We start from the raw sequence: 22,475 nt of genomic DNA on the forward strand, positions 1-22,475 counted from the left end.
CTTCTTCTACAATAATCCATAAACAGTGAGAGGGAGGAGTATGTGATAGAGTTGTGCCATAGGGCTGACTCTGCAGAAGAGGACATTCTGCAGCCTCTTACTGTCTACACCTTGATCAGCAGTGGTTTTGTGTAATTGTCAGCTACTACAAATAGAAACATCTCTGATGAGGAATGACTGATACATTAATATGTGGATAATGAATGATAAGTCATCAGGAATCCTTTTAACACTGTGGTCATTTAGAAGAATAATAGCTATAGGTTCTCCCCTAGGGCTTACTACCTGTGTAGCTACAGGGTCTTGGCCCCAGTGATGGTGCTGAGGTATGGGTTTCATCTTGTGAGAAGACTTTAAGTCCAATTAGAAAGTGGTTGGTTATACTGCATTCATTCATGCCACTATTGGACCAATGTGCGTGTCTTGCTATGCTGCTTGTCACTGTAGCTCTCAGAGGTCACAGATGGGTAAGACTGATGATACTCTAAGTCATCAGTATTCTTGCCCAGTAAGGTGGACTTCAGTCTCCGAATGCCTCTAAATTTGGAACTCCAAAGGCTACTACCAAGTGAGGGGTTTGGCTCATGTTTGAAGGTTGTACCAGTATTGAGGGCACTCACGACAGCTCCAGGTGGACAGTATTTTCCCTATAGATTGTGGACTGAAATGACCTGGATAGATTCAGAAAGTTTTCTGTCCTTTAAAAAAATATCCTTTAAGAGTCTCTTACATGAATCACAAATAGCATCCCTGGAAAATCTTCCCCATTATGAGAAACTTCAAACTGTGAAGACTAATTAGGTGTGGGCGATAATTGTTCCAAACTCATCAGAGAAAGAGGTGTTATAGAAATAATGATTTTAAGTTGTTTTTCCTTTAAAGCTGCAAACAAGCACTTTAATATTTATTATCTCTGTTGGTTGGCTTTTATATGTTGAGAATACTCTGTCTTTATCACTGGGTCACATCAAGTCAAATCAGAAGTTGACTTCCACTTACAGTGACCACACTCCTGCTCCTGCCCTGGGTAGTCTCAGCTTCAGTACCATCTCCAGATCCATCTGACCCTAATGACATTCGAGGTAACAGGACACCATTGCACATTTTTGGTTCCTAGAAGCTCAGCAAATAAATTCTGGATTCTCTTGGTCTATGCTCTCTCTTTCTCTTTACAGAAAAACTTAAACTTGGCAGAAATAGGTTTCAATCCTCTGAAGGGAAGGCACATTTTATGAGCTAGGTTTTTAGTGCATGGGTTAGCTGAGAGGTATTTCTCTTTCTCTGAGAATTCAACGGTAGCAGAGTTGGCTCACACGACTCTTTCATCTCCTATATACCTTTCCACATCATTTTTGTTTGGAAGTGATTTAAGTGTATTATGTAATGAGCTATGAGATGGAACTTCTCAATGAGAGAATGCTTGGAATGTCTGGAAACTGCTCCACTGCCACCAGTTACTTAGACCTTACCATTTGTACTTTCATTTTAAAAATTTTCTATATTCTCTGTTTACATTCCAAATGCTTTCCCATTTCCAGGTTCTCCCCTACCCATGAGTCCCATAAGCCCCCTTCCCTCTGCCCATTCCCCAATCACCCCCTCCCATTTTTCTGTCCTGGTACTCCCCTACAATGCTGGATCAAGCCTTTCCCGGACCAGGTCCCTCTCCTTCCTTCTTGGGAATCATTTGATATGTTAATTGTGTCTTGAGTATTCAGAGCTTCTGGCTAATTAATATCTACTTATCAGTGACTGCATTCTATGTGTATTCTTTTGTGATTGGGTTACCTCACTTAGGATGATATTTTCCAGTTCCAACCATGTGCCTAAAATTTTCATGAATATATTCTTTTTAATTGCTGAGTAGTATTCCATTGTATAAATATACCACATTTTCTGTATCCATTCCTCCATTGAGGGACTCCTGGGTTCTTTCCACCTTCTGGCTATTATAAATAAGGCTGTTATGAACATAGTGAAGCATGTGTCCTTATTGCATGCCGGGGAATCCTCTGCGTATATGCCCAGGAGTGGTATAACAGGGTCCTCTGGAAGTGTCATGCCCAGTTTTCTGAGGTAATGCCAGACTGATTTCCAGAGTGGTTGTACCATCTTGTAATCCCACCAGCAGTGGAGGAGTGTTCCTCTTTCTCCACATCCTCACCAACACCTGCTGTCTCATGAGTTTTTAATCTTAGCCATTCTGACTGGTGTGAGGTGAAATCTCAGGGTTGTTTTGATTTGCACTTCGCTAATGATTAATGATGTTGAACATTTATTAAGGTGCTTCTCAGTCATTCAAAATTCTTCAGGTGAAAATTCTTTATTTAGCTCTGTACCCCATTTTTTTTAAATAGGGTTGTTTGGCTCTCTGGAGTCTATCTTCTTGAGTTCTTTGTATATATTGGATATTAGCCCTCTTTTGGATGTAGGGCTGGTGAAGATCTTTTCCCAATTTGTTGGTTGCCATTTTGTCCTTTTGACAGTGCCCTTTGACTTACAGAAACTTTGTAATTTTATGAGGTCCTATTTGTCAATTCTTGATCTTAGAGCATAAGTTATCAGTGTTCTGTTCAGGAACTTTTCCCCTGTGCCCATGACCTCAAGGGTCTTCCCAAGTTTCTTTTCTATTAGTTTCAGAGTGTCTAGTTTTATGTGGAGGTCCTTGATCCACTTGGAGTTGAGCTTAGTACAAGGAGATAAGAATGGATCAATTTGCATTCTTCTACATGCTGACCTCCAGTTGAACCAGCACCATTTGTTGAAAAGGCTATCTTTTTTTCCACTGGATGAAATTAGCTTCTTTGTCAAAGATCAAGTGACTATAGGTGTGTGGGTTCATTTCTGGGTCTTCAATTCTGTTCCATTGATCTACCTGCCTGTCACTGTACCAATACCATGCAGTTTTTAATACTATTGCTCTGTAGTATTGCTTGAGGTCAGGGATACTGATTCTCCCAGAAGATCTTTTACTGTTGAGAATAGTTTTAGCTATCCTGGGTTTTTTGTTATTCCAGATGAATTTGAGAATTGCTCTTTCTAGCTCTATGAAGAACTGAGTTGGGATTTTGATGGGGATTGCATTGAATCTGTATATTGCTTTTGGCAAGATGGCCAATTTTACTATATTAATCCTACCAATCCATGAGCATGGAAGAATTTTCCATTTTCCGAGGTCTTCTTCAATTTCCTTCTTTAGAGACCTGATGTTCTTGTCATACAGATCGTTCTCTTGTTTGGTTAGAGTCACACCAAGATACTTTATATTGTTTGTGGCTATTGTGAAGGGTGTTATTTCTCTAATTTCTTTCTCAGCCTGCGTATCCTTTAAGTATAGGAAGGCTACTGATTTGCTTGAGTTGATTTTATAACCAGCCACTTTGCTGAAGTTGTTTATCAGCTGTAGGAGTTCTCTGGTGGAATTTTTTGGGTCACTTAAGTGCAAATCATCTGCAAATAGTGAAAGTTTGACTTCTTACTTTCCAATTTGCATCCCTTTGACCTCCTTATGTTGTCTAATTGCTCTAGCTAGAACTTCAAGTACTATATTGAAAAGATGTGGATAGAGTGGGGCAGCCTTGTCTAGTCCCTGATTTTAGTGGGATTGCTTCAAGCTTCTCTCCATTTAGTTTGATGCTGGCTACCAGTTTGCTGTATATTGCTTTTACTATGTTTAGGTATGGGCCTTGAATTCCCGTTCTTTCCAAGACTTTTAGTATGAAAGGATGCTGAATTTTGTCCAAAGCCTTTTCAGCATCTAATGAAATGACCATGTGGTTTTTTTCTTTGAGTTTGTTTATGTAGTGGATTGCATTGATGGATTTCTGTATATTGAACCACCCCTGCATCCCTGGGATGAAACCTACTTGATCATTGTGAATAATCGTTTTGATGTGTTCTTGGATTCAGTTGGCAAGAATTTTATTGAGTATTTTTGCATCAATATTCATTAGGGAAATTGGTCTGAAGTTCTCTTTCTTTATTGGATCTTTGTGTGGTTTTGGTATCAGCATAATTGTGGATTCATAGAACGAGTTGGGTAGTGCTCCTTCTGTTTCTATATTGTGGGATTGTTTCAAGAGTATTGGTGTTAGGTCTCCATTGAAGGTCTGATAGAATTCTGCACTAAAACCATCTGGTCCTGTGCTTTCTTTGGTTGGAAGACTTTCAATGACCACTTCTATTTCCTTAGGGTTTATGGGACTGTTTAGATAATCTATTTGATCCTGATTTAATTTTGGTATTTGGTATCTGTCTAGGAAATTGTCCATTTCCTCCAGATTCTCCAGTTGTATTGGGTATAGGGTTTTGTAGTAGGATCTGATGTTTTTTTTTTTTTTTAAATTTCCTTAGTTTCTGTTGTTATATCTCCTGTTTCATTTCTAATTTTGTTAATTTGGATACTGTCTCTGTGCCCTATTACTAGTCTGGCTAAGGGTTTATCTATCTTGTTGACTTTCTCAAAGAACCAGCTCCTGCTTTTGTTGATTCTTTGTATGGTTCTCTTTGTTTCTACTTGATTGATTTCAGCCCTGAGTTTGATGATTTCCTGTCTTCTACTCCTCTTGGGTGAATTAGCTTCTTTTTGTTCCAGGGCTTTCAGATGTGCTGTTAAGTTTCTAGTGTATGCTCTCTCCAGTTTCTTTTTGGAGGCACTCAGGGCTATGAGTTTTCCTCTTAGCACTGCTTTCATTGTGTCCCATAAATTTGAGTATGTTGTCCCTTCATTTTCATTAAATTCTAGAAAGTCCTTAATTTCTTTCTTTATTTCTTCCTTGACCAAGGTATCATTGAGTAGAGTATTGTTCAGCTTTCATGTGTTTGTGGGCTTTCTGATATTTTCGTTTCTATTGAAGACCACTCTTAATCCATAGTGATCTGATAAGCGGCATGGGATTAGTTTGATCTTCTTATATCTGTTGAGGTCTGTCTTGTGACCAATTATATGGCTGATTTTGGAGAAGGTACCATGAGGTGCTGAGAAAAAGTTATATTCTTTTGCTTTAGGATGAAATGTTTTCTATCTATCTATCTATCTATCTATCTATCTATCTATCTATCTATCTGTTAAATCCAATTGGTCCAAAGCTTCAATTAGTTTCACTGTGTCCCTGTTTAGTTTCTGTTTTTCTGATGGTCCATTGAGGAGAGTGGAGTGTTGAAGTCACCCACAATTATTGTGTTAGGTGCAATGTGTGCTTTGCGCTTTAGTAAAGTTTCTTTTATGAATAAGGGTGCCGTTGCATTTGGAGCATAGATGTTCAGAATAGAGTTCTTCTTAGTGGATTTTTCCTTTGACCAGTAAGAATGGCCCTTCTGTGTCCCTTTTGATGACTTTAGGTTGAAAGTCAATTTTATCTGATATTAGAATGGCTGCTCTGGCTTGTTTCCTGAGACCATTTGCCTGTAAAATTGTCTTCCAGCCTTTTACTCTAAGGGAGTTTTTGTCTTTGACACTGAGGTGCATTTCCTGTATGCAGCAAAATGTAGGATCCTGTTTATGTATCCAGTCTGTTAGTCTATGTCTTTTTATTGGGGAATCGAGTCCATTGATGTTAAGAGATATTAAGGAATAGTGATTATTACTTCCTGTTATTATTGATTTTTTTATGTTTGAGTGGTTATTTTCTTTTGGGTTTGATGAAAGAAGGTTACTATCTTGGTTTTTCCAGGGTGCAGTTTCCCTCCTTGTATTGGCATTTTCCACCTATTATCCTTTGTAGCATTGTGTTTGTGGAAAGATATTGTGTAAATTTGGTTTTATCATGGAATATCTTAGTTTCTCCATCTATGGTGATTGAGAGTTTTGCTGGGTATAGTAGTCTTGGCTGGTATTTGTGTTCTCTTAGAGTCTGCATGACTCTGGTGAGAAGTGTGGTGTAATTCTGATAGGTCTTCCTTTATATGTTACTTGGCCTTTTTCTCTTACTGCCTTTAAGTAAAACAAAGAAATTCTTTCTTTGTTTAGTACATTTGGGGTTTTGATTATAATGTGACAGGAGGTATTTCTGTTCTGGTCCAGTCCGTTTAGAGTTCTGTAGGCTTCTTGTATATTCATGGGCATCTCTTTCTTTAGGTTAAGGAATCCAGGACTTTAGGTATGGGTATCCAGGACTTGCTGTTGTCGGAGAATTGGGTTCAGATGCTACCATATTGCCTTGATTTCTGTTGTAACATTCCTACATTTGCCTTTTGCCATCTGGTTATCTCTGGCGTTAATTGGTCCTATTGTCACTGTCTGGTGCTTGAACCTCCTGTAAACCTGTAAGGCTATTTCTGCTTCTCTGGTTGACTGGATTTCCCCTGGCACAGATTGCTGATGGGCTGCCCTATTCTTTGGTGCCTTTGGAGCCCTGGTGTGGCTTGCCTCAAGCACCCAAGCAATGTTATACTTGGGGTTGTCTCTGTGTACCTGGAGCTGCCTGTCCTGTCCGACTGGGAGCAAAGACGGCAGCAGGGAGCCCCGCCACCATTTGTACTTTCAAAGCCAACATTGCAGAAAACTATTTAGAGCAATTGTTGACACTGTAGCCTTGAGATAAAGGTAAGTCGTTGTAGCTGTTGTCTGTGGAGAAGAGAAGATGCCATTCAAGGTTTAAAATGAAAGCATTCTTGGCTGGTTGACTGTTCGTGTAGAGGCCTCTTTTATTATCATCTTAAAGACTCAAGTTTGACCAAGGTTGGATGCACATGGTTTGGAGGAGATATCCTAAACAGGATGGCTGTGGTCATTGTGATTCACAGATCAAGGTATCTCAATCAGGGCGGGGTAGCTAAGACCACGGGAACTTAAAGCAGTTGCTTGCACTGCATCCACTCCAAGAAGCAGAGGGCAATGAGTGAGTGCACGAGACTGCCCAGCTCCCTTTCTTCACTTGTCTACTCCAGGATCCCAGCCAGGAACTCATGCTGCCCGCAGAGACCGAGTCGTCCCATCTGTCTCAATAGCCGTAATCAAAATAACTCTTCAGAGGCATCCCCAGAGGCTCAATTCCCAGATGATTCTAGATTGAGACAATTAACATTAATCATAGCAGTGTCTTAAAAGGGAACACGGCCCATTATGTATATTTGTACATATAAAGTATCTGTTTTGTAAGTTGTTGTTAAGAACATTTAACAAATACTTAACAGCACACATTCTTCTCTGTGTGGCTTGATTAAACTCTGTACTATTGGCTACTGTTCTTTGTTTGGGGGTATATTTATAGGTTTACTTGCATAACTTTGCCAAACACCTTCTATAGTTAGAAGCTTGTCAGGACATTGTACATGGCTGGCGTGTGATCACTACATAGACTAGGACAAGACTTACACTGCCATATCCTTTCAAACGTAAACACCAGCTCTAGGCAGGTACAGAAGCTCATTGTCCCTTCCCTAGTAGGCATGAGCCATGGAAACTGAATGTTGCCCTCATTCTCATAGCAGAAGTGTTGTGTAGGGAAGGGGCTCAGTGCCAGACAGCATATGTCAGCATATTTCACACCCAGTACAATTTGGGAAAAGGTTTCCAGGTAACAATCAGTCCAGCCAGTCCAGTTCCAGGTGCACAATAGGACTTAAGGTGACTTCACAGAAATTCTTTCACAAAGTTCATGTGACCATGAGGTTAGATTCTATAGCTAATCTATGGTATATGAGATTCTACATGTGCATGAAGGCTTGCTGCTCTAACAGTTTGAGAAAACAGTGCTGGAACTCCTACTTATTGCTTGTAGGTTCTGGGGGCACAGAGGGCCTTGTACTCATAGAGAAGCACTAAGAGACCCAGGAATGTGTTTCCATGTAATCACACCTTAGTCTCTATTGTGCACCTGGAATTGGACTGATGGTTGCATGGAAAGCTTTTCCCAAACTGGATTTTAAATTTGCTGACATTGAGTTGTATGACTTTGGACTCCCTGAAATCTGATAGCAGGTTGCTGAAGTCAGTCTGCACCAGGCTTTTGTTCTCATCTCCTCTTGCAGTTTCCCTCTCTGTCTGACATGTGCAGGGACCCTCGTGTGGGGTTATAGAAGGACACGGCTGTTTCTACACAGTCTTATCATGGGATCCAGCAATGATTTTCTCAGATGCTTAGCAATAACATGAAAACACCACACCATGCCTTCATGTGACCATAACTTTCTACTATCCAAAGAGCTAGACACAACTAAGACACATTTCAACAGAATGGACAAATAAGACAGTATATTTATATAATGGAACATTATTCTGCTGTGAAAAGAAATGAACTTTCAACCCATAAAAAAGGCATGAAAGAAACTTGAAGCATATTCACACGAAAGAAGTCAATCCTAAAGGGCTATATGCTCCATGATTCCAACTCTTTGAAAATATGGAAGTGCAAAATTATATAAATAGTGAACATATCAGTGGTTTCCAGGGATTGGAGAGGCCAGGGGAAAGGTGTGAAACTATTCTACATAATACTGTAATAGTGGATGTCATGTGAAACTGCAGAACTTCGCAGAATAATAAAACCCAATATATACAAAATGAAAAATAGTTCAGATGTCAGGGCACCAGCATAGGAGGAGAACAAGAGGTGTGACAGGAGAATCTAAATGGATTTCAAGAGTTTGAAATTGCATTACTTGAGCGGGTGGGGGAAAAGTGCAGACAGGGTAACTTCGTAATGAGAGGTACCTCTAAGATTAAAAGCAAAAGAAGCTGTAAACACTGCACTTGGCTGGAAAGCTGTCTCTTTGGGGCAGGGATTAGCTCTCCAGACATCGTAACATATTTATATTGGATTTGAACAATCAGGTGTATCCTCTGAAGAATAATTCAAAATACTATTTGATGTAGCAACTTTGCCCATAACAGAAGGGAGTCCTCACAACTTAGGTGTTGTCCATACACAGGAGCACTCTTCCAAGGTGTTCAGTATACAGAGGGGTGGAAGAAGGAGTGGCTGTCATTGACAGATCCCTGACAAATGCAGCCTTAGCCTAGTGATTAAGGTGAGTGTCAATGATTATAAATCATGTGGTGTGCACCTTTGATGTGATGGGAGGAGACTTGGACCTCACCTCTGCAATATGTTTCCTCCAGAGCCTGGTTGTGAGAAAAACATCAGACAAATAAGGCAGAAGAAGCTTATATGTCAGTCAATACTACTCCAAACTGCCCAGGACCTCAGAAGCAATGAGAGTCTGAGAAAAATGTCACAGAGGAAGGAGCAAGGAGACACGAATACCTGCTAGAGTGTGGTGTCCTGAATGGGATCCTAGGACAGGAAGGACACTGGGTGAAAACCAAGGAAACAGATTTCAGTTAAAAGCAATGGATCAGTATTTGTCCATAGCTTGATGAATGGGCACTAGTAATGTTAATAACAGATAAACAAAGCCGAATGCATGAGGGCACTGTCTTCTCACATTTTCTGTGAATCTAAAACAGTTCTAATGACTGTTTACTTTTTAAAAAAAATATTTGTTATCCGACAAAATATATTTTTAGTTTAATTAAATTTGGAGCACGTAGAAAGAGCCAGCAGGGCTAATTTATCCTCATGAATATTAATAACTGAGTTGTTTATATGTTGAGACAAGGCCTCATTAGGGAGGGACAGTTGGGCTTGAACTCATGACCCACTTTAGTCTCCCGAATGCTGAGATTCTAAGAATGTGCTGCCTTGTCAAGGATATATTGGTGACTGTTGTCACTGTGACAAAGTACATGGCATGAACAGCTGAGGGGACTCTCCAGTTGGTCTTGGCAGGGAAGTTGGCATTGCCAGAGGGTTAGGAAACCAAGGCAGCAGAGGGGTGGGCAGCTGGGCAGCTGGGCAGCTGTGCGGCTTGAATTCACAATGGCGCTGTCCCTCCATCACTCAATCCCTGCTGGGAACATCTTCATAGTAAGATTCAGAGGTGAGACTTAAGCAGCCTCTGAGCTGATTCTATCCAGGCAAGTGGAGAAGAGGCTTGACCACCACAGTAAGTCACTCAAAAGTAAATAATACTGGATGGATGTCAAATGATATTCAAGGCAGAAAGTTAAAGTATCTAGAGTCTGCCTGTGTGTGTGTGTGTGTGTGTGTGTGTGTGTGTGTGTGATAAGTTTAGTTTGTTTTGAAATGATCACAATAGAAGCCCGTTCCTGCTATCCTGTGATATTGCAGCGTAAGCTATGGGAAGACGCCAGGTGCACCTGCTTTCTTTGTACTGGGACTTTGCTTTACCCATTTTCATCTCACAACCAGAATCAAAAATAGCAAGGACTCCATAACTGTCTAAAAAAATCCTGTCATACGGTCTTTTTGTTGTTGCTGAGATAAGAGAGCATTAGACTGGTGATTTTTATGTACAAAATGCTCAGGAGAGTCGGGTCACAGAGGAGCTTTTCAAATACCATGCGGAACATTTGTGGTAGCTGTCACCAAGATGGCACACTGAACCTACTCGGAGCGCCTCAACCTTCCTGTTCTTTTGTACGTCTTGGCTTCAGCATCTCTTGAAGAGACTATGCTATTGTTCACCAATTGGTTCCTTGTGAGCAGCACAGCATTGGTGACCTCATTAGCAGTGTCAGCCATAGCTTATTCTTCACTCAGACCTGACTATCATTGATGGCCAAAAAGATTAAATGACAGAGTTGTCAAATAAAAGATATATGGGTTTCTTTGGGATTGATAAAAAAGATGACTCTTAGGATGTCATCTTAAATGTTGGAGGACACCCAATCCCTACCAGAAAACTGAAAATGCCAGAGAAGAGGTAGCAAAGCCATTCTGGTGATTTCCTAAGTGATAACCTATGACAACGTTTGGGAGTGCTGGAGTCATGCAGAAGTATTCAGTAGCATATTTTGTCACTTTACAAAATTGGTCTTTATAATGGCTCAAAACAAAACAAGCCATGGTCAGTCAGACTGCTATAACAGGTTCAGAGGAGCAAATTAAACTTATCCACCATAGTTAAGGCTGAAAACCTTCCTCTGAGAGAATTTGTGTATTGCAAGGTTTATGGTCCCTTTATGTATGATGGTTTTGTCCTCGAACTTATGAGAGGACAGATCTATTAGTCTCAGCATAATAAGGCCACAGTGTTTTCTTGTGTGAAATAAAACCAGAGTCATGGGTCTTATGAACTGCCACATGCTGTGAAGCTAAGGATTAATACTCGTAGCTATAGAATACATTTAATTATTTTAAGAGAGTGAGCAGAGCCCAGTGTGGGAGATGCTTCCTGCTCCTCGGTGCTCCCTCGCCCAGGCCAGAATTGACCGAGCCTGCCCTTGGCTTGAGAAAAGAAAAGAGGAGCGATAGAAACCTGCTGGTGTGAACTCCTGCGAGTCTTACAGGGAAATGATGGTGGTTGAGACGTATCTCTCTGTGAAGCTGTGGTGTATAAGCAACCAAGATGGCAGCCGAGCTGTGGATGTGTTGCCCAGGGATGCCAGGAGAAGACCTGCGCGAAAGGAAAAGCCTGTGGGAGGAAGAGAGATCACAGAGACACCTTAGTGCCTCTGTCCCACCTCAGCCTCAGACCCATCTGCAAGGGCCTTCTCCCTGTGGGAGTTAGCAGAGATTAGACACGGGGGCCACCCAGTTGCCACTCAACCAACAAGTGTCTGAAGTCACATGCCTACCATGGGGCAGTGGACAGGAAGGGCCATCACAACCTGCAGGTAACAGCCCAGGTGGGAAAAAGAAGGCTGGTGTCAGACATTGCTGTCTCTGGAGGATGTTCTGAGAGCTTCCTAATGAGTGACCCACCTTAGTTGGTAAGCACATCTCTGAGAAATTACCCACAGCATCCCTGCTGTGGGTATAACTATAAAACATGTTGCCATGAAAATCTAGAAGAGAAGCAGCTATTCCCACCTCTGTACTTTGGGACAGAAAGTATTCGATGAAGCTGTTATGATACAGTTGCATAGAAACACACAATCAAAATGGCCGAGTAAGACACTAAATAAGTCATCCTTCATTATGTGATAATGTGTATAGTAGACGCCTCACCCCTTATCTATGGAACAGCCAAATCTTAACATGGGATCCGTTTGGGATGGGAAGAAAAGTCTGTTTTTACTAAGAAGTAATGAGTTTTTCATCCCATCCCAATACCATTACAGTTTCTTCACTGACTGCTCTAGAGAACTCCAGGCTGAGGAAACCACAGAGTGTGTCTATGAACAGCTTCTGTGTGCGCGTTCCAAGAAACACACTATGTCTGTTGATACTGAACTAATGAAGACTTCAGAACTTCCTGTTGGGTGAAGAATTGAGGGAAGGGGCTTCAGAGGGGCTCAGGTGAGGCCAGCATTCATGACTGGAAGACTCCATAGGCTTTTATAACTTAAATCTTGGGCCCAGCATAGTGTGCAGAATAGAAAACAAGATTTGACATAAGAGAATAGTCTTAAGTGGCTTAACTTTTATTCTTTTTTATTTATTTATTTATTTATTTATTTATTTATTTTATTCGATATATTTTTTATTTACATTTCAAATGATTTCCCCTTTTCTAACCCCCCACTCCCCGAAAGTCCTGCAAGCCCCCTTCTCTCCCCCTGTCCTCCCACCTACTGCTTCCCACCTCCCCATTCTGGTTTTGCCGAATACTGCTTCACTGAGTCTTTCCAGAACAAGGGGCCACTCTTCCTTTCTTCTTGTACCTCATTTGATGTGTGGATTATGTTCTGGGTATTCCAGTTTTCTAGGTTAATATCCACTTATTAGTGAGTGCATACCATGATTCACCTTTTGAGTCAGGGTTACCTCACTTAGTATGATGTTCTCTAGCTCCATCCATTTGCCTAAGAATTTCATGAATTCATTATTTCTAATGGCTGAATAGTACTCCATCAAGAGGACAAATCGGCAACCAACAAATTGGGAAAAGATCTTCACTAACCCTACATCAGATAGAGGGCTAATATCCAATATATATAAAGAACTCAAGAAGTTAGACTCCAGAAAACCAAACAACCCTATTAAAAAATAGGGTACAGAGTTAAACAAAGAATTCTCAACTGAAGAACTTTGGATGGCGGAGAAGCATCTTAAAAAATGCTCAACTTCATTAGTCATTAGGGAAATGCAAATCAAAACAACCCTGAGATTTCACCTTACACCAGTCAGAATGGCGAAGATTAAAAATTCAGGAGACAGCAGGTGTTGGAGAGGGTGTGGTGAAAGAGGAACACTCCTCCACTGCTGGTGGGGTTGCAAATTGGTACAACCACTCTGGAAATCAGTCTGGCGGTTCCTTCGAAAACTGGGCACCTCACTTCCAGAAGATCCTGCTATACCACTCCTGGGCATATACCCAGAGGATTCCCCACCATGTAATAAGGATACATGCTCTACTATGTTCATAGCAGCCCTATTTATAATTGCCAGATGCTGGAAAGAACCCAGGTATCCCTCAACAGAAGAGTGGATTAACTTTTATTCTTTAATGAAGTCTCATTGCTGTTCCATGCTTTATTTATTTATGCGCTTATGTGGGTGTGGTCCCGTGTTCCTGCATGGAAGCCGGAAGTAGATGCTGTGCGTTCCCCTCCGTCACTTGCTGTGCTTTATCGTCTGTGATGGAGTTTCTCCCTGACTCTGAGGTCATCACTTTGATGAGGGACTTGCCCTTCTTCACCCTCAGCGCTGGGATTGCAGGTGGGAGCTCCCGCAGTCAGCGTTTACCCACGCGCTGGGAATCCAGCCAGGCCTGTGCTTGTGTGGCGAGCACTTTCCCATTGAGCCCTGTTTGGTTTTTCAGAACAGGTGTAGTTATTGGCTAGTTTGAGTCACATCATTTCTAGATCAAATCAGTAGGTGGTACCTTGACATCTGAAACTTAATCTTCTTTTCAAAATTCACTACGTGCAGGGGAATCATCTCTATAAATACATGTCCCCAATATCAATCATTTTCATTATGATATGAATATTCTTTGATGAATATTCTTGGATTTTTCATTTTTTGATATATACATTTTATTTTATTTTATTTTTTAATCTCAGGCTGTTAAGGTGCTTCCACCTTCACCTGGTTCTGGGTGGCAGAGCATATGTTGTGTGGATCCTAGATAAACATTTTCAACTCTATTTCTTCACACTCCAGATATATGGCTCATAGTTCAGTTTCTGTGTCTCATTATTATCCCTTAGGTTAAATATTCCAGGACAGTGTCTCAACCTTGGAGTCAAACAACCCTTTTACAAGGATTGCCTAAGACCATTAGAAGACACACAGAGATATTTATATCACCATGCATAATGATAGCAAAATTACAGTTATAAAGTAGCAAATAATTTTTTTTGGCTGGGGGGGTCACTAGAACATGAGGAACTGTTTTAAAGGGGGTAGCGTTAGAAAGGTTGAGAACCACTATTTTAGGATATGTCCTGCTCCCACAGACCAGGAAAGGGGAGATGGTACAATAGCAGGGAACCAAAGATACTAACCCATCACACTCCAGTCTATTGGCTGCCTACCTGCAAAGCACTCCTTACTTCACACACTTCTGGAGAAAGGGCAAAGGCAAGTTCACATCCTTTCCCAGCTGTAGACGGCTTAGGTTCCACCACTTCAAGTTTTATTTCCACATCCGCCTCCAGCCAGCTGGCACAACTCACACCACTGCTTCCTGTAGCGTGTAGTCTTTACTACCCTGCTTTAATGTTCCTGGGCTGGCTGTGCTACCAGCCATCTGCCCAGGTTCTCTCGGATCCACAGATAAAACACACACACACACACACACACACACACACACACACACACACACACGCATGCACGCACACACGCTCATTGTTAACCTGCCTTACTGGCTCAGTGGCTGGGCAATTTCCTAGACAGATACCAATAACCAAAATTTAATCAGGATCAGATAGACCATCTAAATGAACCCATAACCCCTAAAGAAATAGAAGTGCTCATTGACAGTCTCCCAACCAAAAAAAGCACAGGACCAGATAGATGGCTTTAGTGCAGAATTCTATCAGACCTAATGCCAATACTCTTCAAACTATTCCACAAAATAGAAACAGAAGGAACATTACCCAGCTCGTTCTATGAAGCCACAATTTTGGCTAACGGCTAACCTGCCCTTTCCTTTACTCCTCGCTCAATACCTCTAAATCTTTCTTCAGCTTAGATGTCCAGTTACCTTCTGTGAAGCCCATTGGTCTTGCTGCCCAAGACATTTTCTGGCTGCCCTTCTGTGGGCCACTTCCCCATAGGGAAGATCTCTCCTGCAGCTCTGAGTCTGTTCTGTCTCTCTCCATTCTCTCCCTAAGGCCTCTTTTCTCTCCTAGACTGAGGGAACTTGGACATCCTGCCTCCTTTTTTATACCCAGCCATTGGCTGCTGGCATCTTTATTGATAGATCAAAAACCAATTGGATATAAGGACCTTCAGCATCTGTTCATACAGCTTCCTGATTAAACCAAAGCATCAGAGCCACTCCTCCATAGCTCCACAATTCACTCACCATGGTATCACAGTTACCCACACTATATATGTTTTATAAATGGTGTTCCATAAAATACTGAAGCCTGTCATCTCTTCCTCCTTGTATATGGATATTGTTGTTTAGGAATCATACGCTGCAGGATACTGTAATGGTGAACTCATTCCCTGGGTGGTACCAGAGTAGCTGGGGACTTCAGATGTAGACCCCGAAGGGTCAACCACAGTGACCAATGCGGTCTGCCTGCTACCAGATCAGAGGTGGGCTCTTCAGAGACATGGGCGTCACTTGTCAACTTTTTATATTCTTTTACAACTTTAAGTTCAGCTTCTCTAGGTGAAGTTGAAGCTTCATCCAGTTCTGAGATTCTGTCCTAATAACCTTGACACCAGAAATAATCTTCTTTTCAAAATTCAGTACACATAGGGGATTATTTCTATTAATACTTATCACTAAAATCAATAATCTTCATTAGGATATGAATATTCTTTGCTCTTCAATTTTTGATATACATATTTTAGTTTTCATCTTTAGCTTTTAAAAATAACAGTCATAAAGACATTTATGTGCATTTCTGTTAAACATGTAGGGTTTTTTTCTTTTTGGAATATATGTAAATGAATGTGATGTGGAGGTCAGGGGTCAATGTTGAGTTTCTCCATAGTAGAGATGTGTGTGAGTCAAGTATGGACATTTTACATTTTTATAGATATGTTTTTATGAATTTCATCAACTCTGAGAGTTTTATTCCTTAATTTTTCTTAGAAATACTTACTATTAGAGTTTAATATTCAGGCTTATCTGGTGGGTGTGAAATGGTAGCACGTTACAACACCTATGTCAAGATTATGTGGCAGGCATCATTATTAACCCAGTTTTGGAGATGGGAAATCTAAAGCTTAGGAAGTGAATTGTCTAAGGCTTTATAATTTATAACAGGCTGGTAATCCGGGAGCAATTTCATCTTCAAGCTTGTGCCATTTATTACCTTGCTCCAACATGCTAACCTAAGCTTCACTGCAAGCCCAGATGTTTTATTATAATGCAGAAGCAAGTAGGGGGTTGACTTCCCTCATTCTGCATTCCAGAACACTTCCCTGTCTATGTATCCTAAACGTTCTATTCATCTTTATTTCTGTCTTTTCTACTTTCCTTCTTCCATCCTTATAGATTACATGTATTTCATCTTTATATATTTTAAAAAGTGACTTTTAGCTCAGTCATTGCGCATGGATCGTTACAGGACTGAGGCAGTGGAATCACTAGCTTAGAAATGATTGTGAGCACCAGTTCTCTCCAGAGCAGCTGCTTCTGATACACTCCACTTGTCTCTTTTAATTAGAATAAAATTTAAGCTTTCCTGGGAACTGAAATTATGAGGCAAATTTATAATTAACAATAAAGTGTTGAATTGAGAGTTGCTCCACTCATTCCTGCATTACTTTCTTATTCAATTTCGCCAGCATGTTCTATTCATAGCTAAAAGAGAATTACCACCTAGACAGATAACGTGAGAAGTGTGTTCGGGAGGTAAGCCAGAAGCCTGGGATTGCTGCACATCGGTCTGTAGTGGAAGAGTAGTGGAGGTGTTGAGAACCCGGTCACCAGTTTTTCAAATCCTCAGCATAGGGGGTTTGTAAGAAAGAGGATAAAAGATGTGACCTAGATAGAACTCTTTCCTTACATCCAGGCAGTCTCTCTGTCTTTAGGATATTTTGATTTCTATGAGCATCTGGCTTATGCTGTTCTCACCACCATAGACACCCTTGACACCAAAGCCTCTGATTCTATCCTTGATGCCTCACAGAGATTTTTGCCTTGAATGGCACATTCTAGATACACAATGGATGACCGCAGAATTAAGTCCAATGGAGTTCGGCAGGGTAGCAAACATTTCCAGTCCTAACAGAGCCTGTGACAGGGGCACTAGCACTGGGCACACAGTGCCCGCTATGCTTATAGAAAATCCCTCAATCTTCACTTTCTCTAGTAGAAAATGAAAGTTTCCTAGGTGGGGTGTGAGGAGTGAGTTTGCAGTAAAGCCAGATCACCGAGAAAAGGAGTCCCATGCCTGGGCACATGTGGGTAAGGGAGAAAAGCACTCCTGCTGTGGGGACACACCTAGATATGGGAGAAAATCTGTGCCACTACTGGGATGCACCTGGGAAAAGGGTGTGAGATCTTCACCTTTGGGGAGAATGGCTTGATTTTGTGCAAAATTTACTGTGTAGAAAAGTATACGGGGTGAAAGAGCTTGGTAAAAACCCAAGGTTAATTTTGAATAAAATTGTGCCTGAATTTACCAGAATATTTTTGAAATGTTCTGAGGAATGAAGACATGTCAGCCAAGGCCTTAGAACACAAATGGTTTAGTTTCCAAACAGGGCAACACTAGGAGAAGTGGGTGTACAACAGTTGATCCTTTCTATATTGGTAGACAGTGAATTATTTTCAATTTGGGCTATTATGACTGGAGATTTTTATAAATTCTTAAACATTTTTTAAAAGGAAAATCTCTATAGCCCAGCTTGGCCTAGACCTCATTACATAGTCCAGCCTGCTTCATGCGTGCAATAATCCTCCTCCCACAGCTTCTGGAATGTTGAAATTTCAGATGTGAGCCACCAATACCACACCATAGACATTATCAATTCGTTCTGTGAACAAAGAACTGAGTAACTAAATACCCAGGAATGAATTACCGAGTCTTACAGTAAAAGCAGAAGTAACCATGTAAGTGCATGTCTCAGTGTTTGTTAAAGTGGCCAAAAAAATTTTTTTTGCACCAACAGTGAATAAAATCTATTTACTTCACATTCTCTCCAGTATTTGGTATATTCGCCATTTTTAAATTCTAGCAGTTCTTGCGAAAATACAATGACTCTCAATGTATTTTTAGCTTGCCCGTGCCCTGCTTTCACATGCTTATTGGCAGCCCTGGGCATGCTTTCACATGCTTATTGGCAGCAATTGGTGCACGTTCTCTTGTGAAGTCTTTTCAACCCAGTTGCGAGTATCCATTTTGGTGGGGATATTTGTCTCCTTGTAACTGACTTTAAGATTCTCTATATGTATAGGTAAGCTTTCCCTGTCAGTCTGTGAGCCTGCCATTTTGCTTTCTTACTGGTGATGTTTTTAGAAAAGCAGATAATGACAACTTTGGACAAATAGACTCTGTAGACTTCTCCGTTCACTGCTCATGTCTTTTCCTTCCTAAGGACTTTTGCTTTTGGCAAGAGTGGGTAGAACAGAGGCTGAGAGACCCCTAAACAATATAGGGTATTGGTGCTGACCTTGGTTGTCTTCCAGAAAAAGGAGGTAAGACCCCATTGCTGAAGATACCACACTCTGGACATAAGACTTGGAGGAATGTACCTGCACTTGAACTAGAAGCCTCTGCACTGACAACTGCCTGACAAGGTAGGAAGCGACCAACAGTTCTACCCAGCTGTAATGCTACAAACCACAATGAAGACAGCGAGGCAAGGTATTCCAAAAGCTGCAGTAGTGGCACTTATATCTTGGGGGGGGGGGTAACTGAAAGCCACCTAGACTTCAGGTTTGTTCAGTAGGAGGGAATTCATGCCTGCAACTGTAAACTTAAGTCCCTATAGCTGGTGAGGTCATGGAACTTAGAGGAAGCCCTACTACTAACACTTTCCTAAACTAGTAAAATTTCTAGAGGCATTTTAAGAAGTTATTCTCATACCCATAGATAAGTGTAGCTCCCATCCCTCATCCAAGGAGCCTCCTTCTGCATCCGATGGAGATCACTTCAGAAGCCACAACTGGTCAAAATGCAGAGAACAATTGATTGTGGGGTGCCCACCCCAATTAATATAATACAACTAAGGCTCAGGGAACACTGAAGAAGAGAGGTAAAAAAAATTAAAAGAGGGTAGGGAAAAGGGAGAGGGTAGGGAGGGGGGCTGGATGAATATAATCCAACACATGGAATTCTCAAAAAATTCATAAAATATTGTATCATTAAAATACAAAGGGTTACCTTATATGTTCTTATAGGAAACTACATAATTTTTTGGTTTTTTATTCTTTTGTTCATAGTGTGAAGACTCAAGTCAAGCTAGAGATTTCCCCTTAGGTTCCTCTGTAGTTTTATGCCTCAAGTTTTGATGTGCTGTGCCATAATTAATATTAACTTTGAAATCTCTTTAAATGTTCTTTGGGGTTTCTTCTTTGACCCACGTGCAGTTAGGTATGTCTGTTGCAGTTATCCTCATTTGCAGCTGGTGTGATCCTAAACTTAAGAGACCTAAAAGACTCTAACAGAAACAGTAGATCTGATAATCTCTTTTACCAAGATAGGAAGATCACTGTGCAAACGTTAGCAGGTTTACTATACACTAATAATGAGCTTGCTGAGACCGAAAGCAGCGAAAAGGTCTCATTCAGAATAACTTAAAAATACTTTGAAGCAAACCTAATCACAGAGACGAAAGAGTTTGACAAGGAAACTTTTTAATACTTAGGAGTAAAACTGAAGTGGGCTCTAGAAGATGGATAAGCCTCCTGGGTTCACTTGTTAGAAGAATCAATATTGTGAAAATGAGTGTGTTATAAAAAGCAGAATCAATGCAATTCCCATCAAAAATTCCAGGGACATTTTTCACGTAATTAGGAGAAATTATCTTAAACTTTGTATGGAAACAGAAAAGATCATTAATAACCAAAGTAATTATGAGTATAAAACGATTTCAAAGTATGCCATAGAGCCACAGTAGCAAAACCAGATAGTACTGGTGCAAACCAGAAAGTTCTGGAGCAGAAGAAATACGTCAACCATTGGAATACCATAAAGCACTCAGAAGTAAGCCCATGAAGCTATAGCCACTTGATTTCTGACAAATGGTGTTTCGAGGATAGAGGATCTAGTTATAGATAAGTGAATTATATACCTATCACTTACCCTGCACAAAGTTCAATATAAAATGCATCCAAGACCTTAGTATGAGGCCTAACATTCTAAAACTGCTAGAGGTAAAAAGCCAGAGAAAATCTGGAAAACAACTTCCCTGGGGATTCTGCAGTCCTTCCAAGGACCCAGCCTCCCACACAACCTGTCCCTGTGTATCAGGTCCCTGTACCTGGAAGCACTCTACCTGGGGACCTGCTTCTGCAATGAGCAGCCCGAGAATCAGGCAAGTTGTTCACTTGCCTTCCCCATGTGAACCCTTTCAGCAGCACCCTCCCCCCTTTTAAGCTTATCTCAATTCTTTTGTGTCACACAAAATACCTAGAAACACTTTCTATCTTAACCCCTAGTGCCCATACTGGGTTAAGATAGAAATACTCCTACCAAGCAACCCACAACCAACACACTTCCTAAAATCCAGAGAGGATGACAGAAACGAAAGTAGATGCACTGCATCAGTTAGAAGAGCAAGTGGGGGAATGTCCTTGAACTCATTGGCACAGGAGAAGACATTCTGAGTAGAACACCATTAATGCAGGCACTAAACTCAACAATTAATAAATGGGACCTTATGGAACTGAAGAGCTTCTGCATGGCAAAGAACACCACTGTGGAGTGAGAAAAGACTTTGCCAACTACACATCTGACAGAAGGCTAAAAGTGTATAAAGACCTCTAAAGGCTGGACATTAAGGAAACAAAACATCCAGTTAAGAAATGGGCTGCAGTTCTAAACGAAATTCATCATCATCATCATCATCATCATCATCATTTAATCTTTTTTTTACAGTCTAGTCATTATGCCCCTCCTGGTCTACCCTCTGACTGCTCCTCATTTCCTTCCTCCTCCCCTGTCTTTAAAAGGATGTCCCCAGCCTCCATCCTCATCCCACCAAACCTACCCACTCTTGACTCAAAGGGAGGGACCTTAGATGAAAAGCCCTACAGTGGGGAGAGGGAACTTGTAGAGTCCACCTCCAGCAGAAAGACAGGGCATCAAGTGAGGGATGGGGTTTCCATCCCACAGTCAAAAACTCTGACCCAGAACTTCAAGTCTAAAAGAACTTCAGGGACAAAACTGGAGAAGAAACTGAGGGAAAGGAGGTCCAGTGACTGACCCAAATTGGGATCCAACTCAAGAGGAGGCTCCAAGGCCTGACACTGTTACTGTGTGCTTACAGACAGGAGCCTAGCATGGCTGCCCTCTGAGAGGCCCAACAAGCAGCTGAAAGAGTCAGTTGTAGATACTTACACCCAACCAATGGACAGAAGCTGCTGACCCCTGTGGCTGAAATAGGGAAAAAATGGAAGAAACTGAGGCGGAGGGTGACCCTGTAGGAGGACCAACAGTCTCAACTAACCTGGACCCCTGAGATCTCTCAGACACTGAGCCACCAACCAGGCAGCACACACCAGTTGATATGAGGTCCCCGACACATATACAGCAGAGGGCTGCTGGGCTGGCCTCAGTGAGAGAAGATGCGCCTAACCCTTGAGAGACTAAACAGAATTCTTAAAAGAAGAAACACCAATGGCCGAGAAGCACTTGAAATGTTCAATATCTCAAGTCATCAGGGACATGCAAATCAAAACTACTTTGAGATTTCACCTCACACCAGCCAAACATGGCCAAGATCAATAAAACAAGTGACAGCCCGTGCCGACAGGAACTTGGGGGTGCCGGAAACGACGTCCACTTGGGTGGGGTGCTGACTTGTACAGCCACGTCTTCTGCTTTTGCCTTATGGTTTCTGATTTTATGTTTTTAAAGGATTTCTCTGTGTGTAGATGTGTGTGTCTCCGCATTTGTATGTGTTCCTTGGTCTTTTTCTTTGGCTCCTTTTTTCTGTTTGTGTATTTGCTTTGTCCTATTCTGGTTTGTTTGTTTGTTTTTATCTTATTTTATTTTTAGATAATTTTTTTTCTAATGAGAGAGAAAGGAAGGGTCTGGATTGGGGTGGAAAGGGAAGTGGGGGAATGGGAGATAGGGAGGATCTGGGTGGAGTTGGGTGAGGGGGAAACCCTGATAAGAATATATTATATGGAAAAAATCTATTTTCAATTAAAAAATAAAAAGGTATGCCAGGCAGTGGTGGCACATGCCTTTAATACCAGCACTT

Source organism: Apodemus sylvaticus, chromosome 16 (assembly GCF_947179515.1).
Source record: "Apodemus sylvaticus chromosome 16, mApoSyl1.1, whole genome shotgun sequence".
Taxonomy (NCBI): Eukaryota; Metazoa; Chordata; class Mammalia; order Rodentia; family Muridae; genus Apodemus; species Apodemus sylvaticus.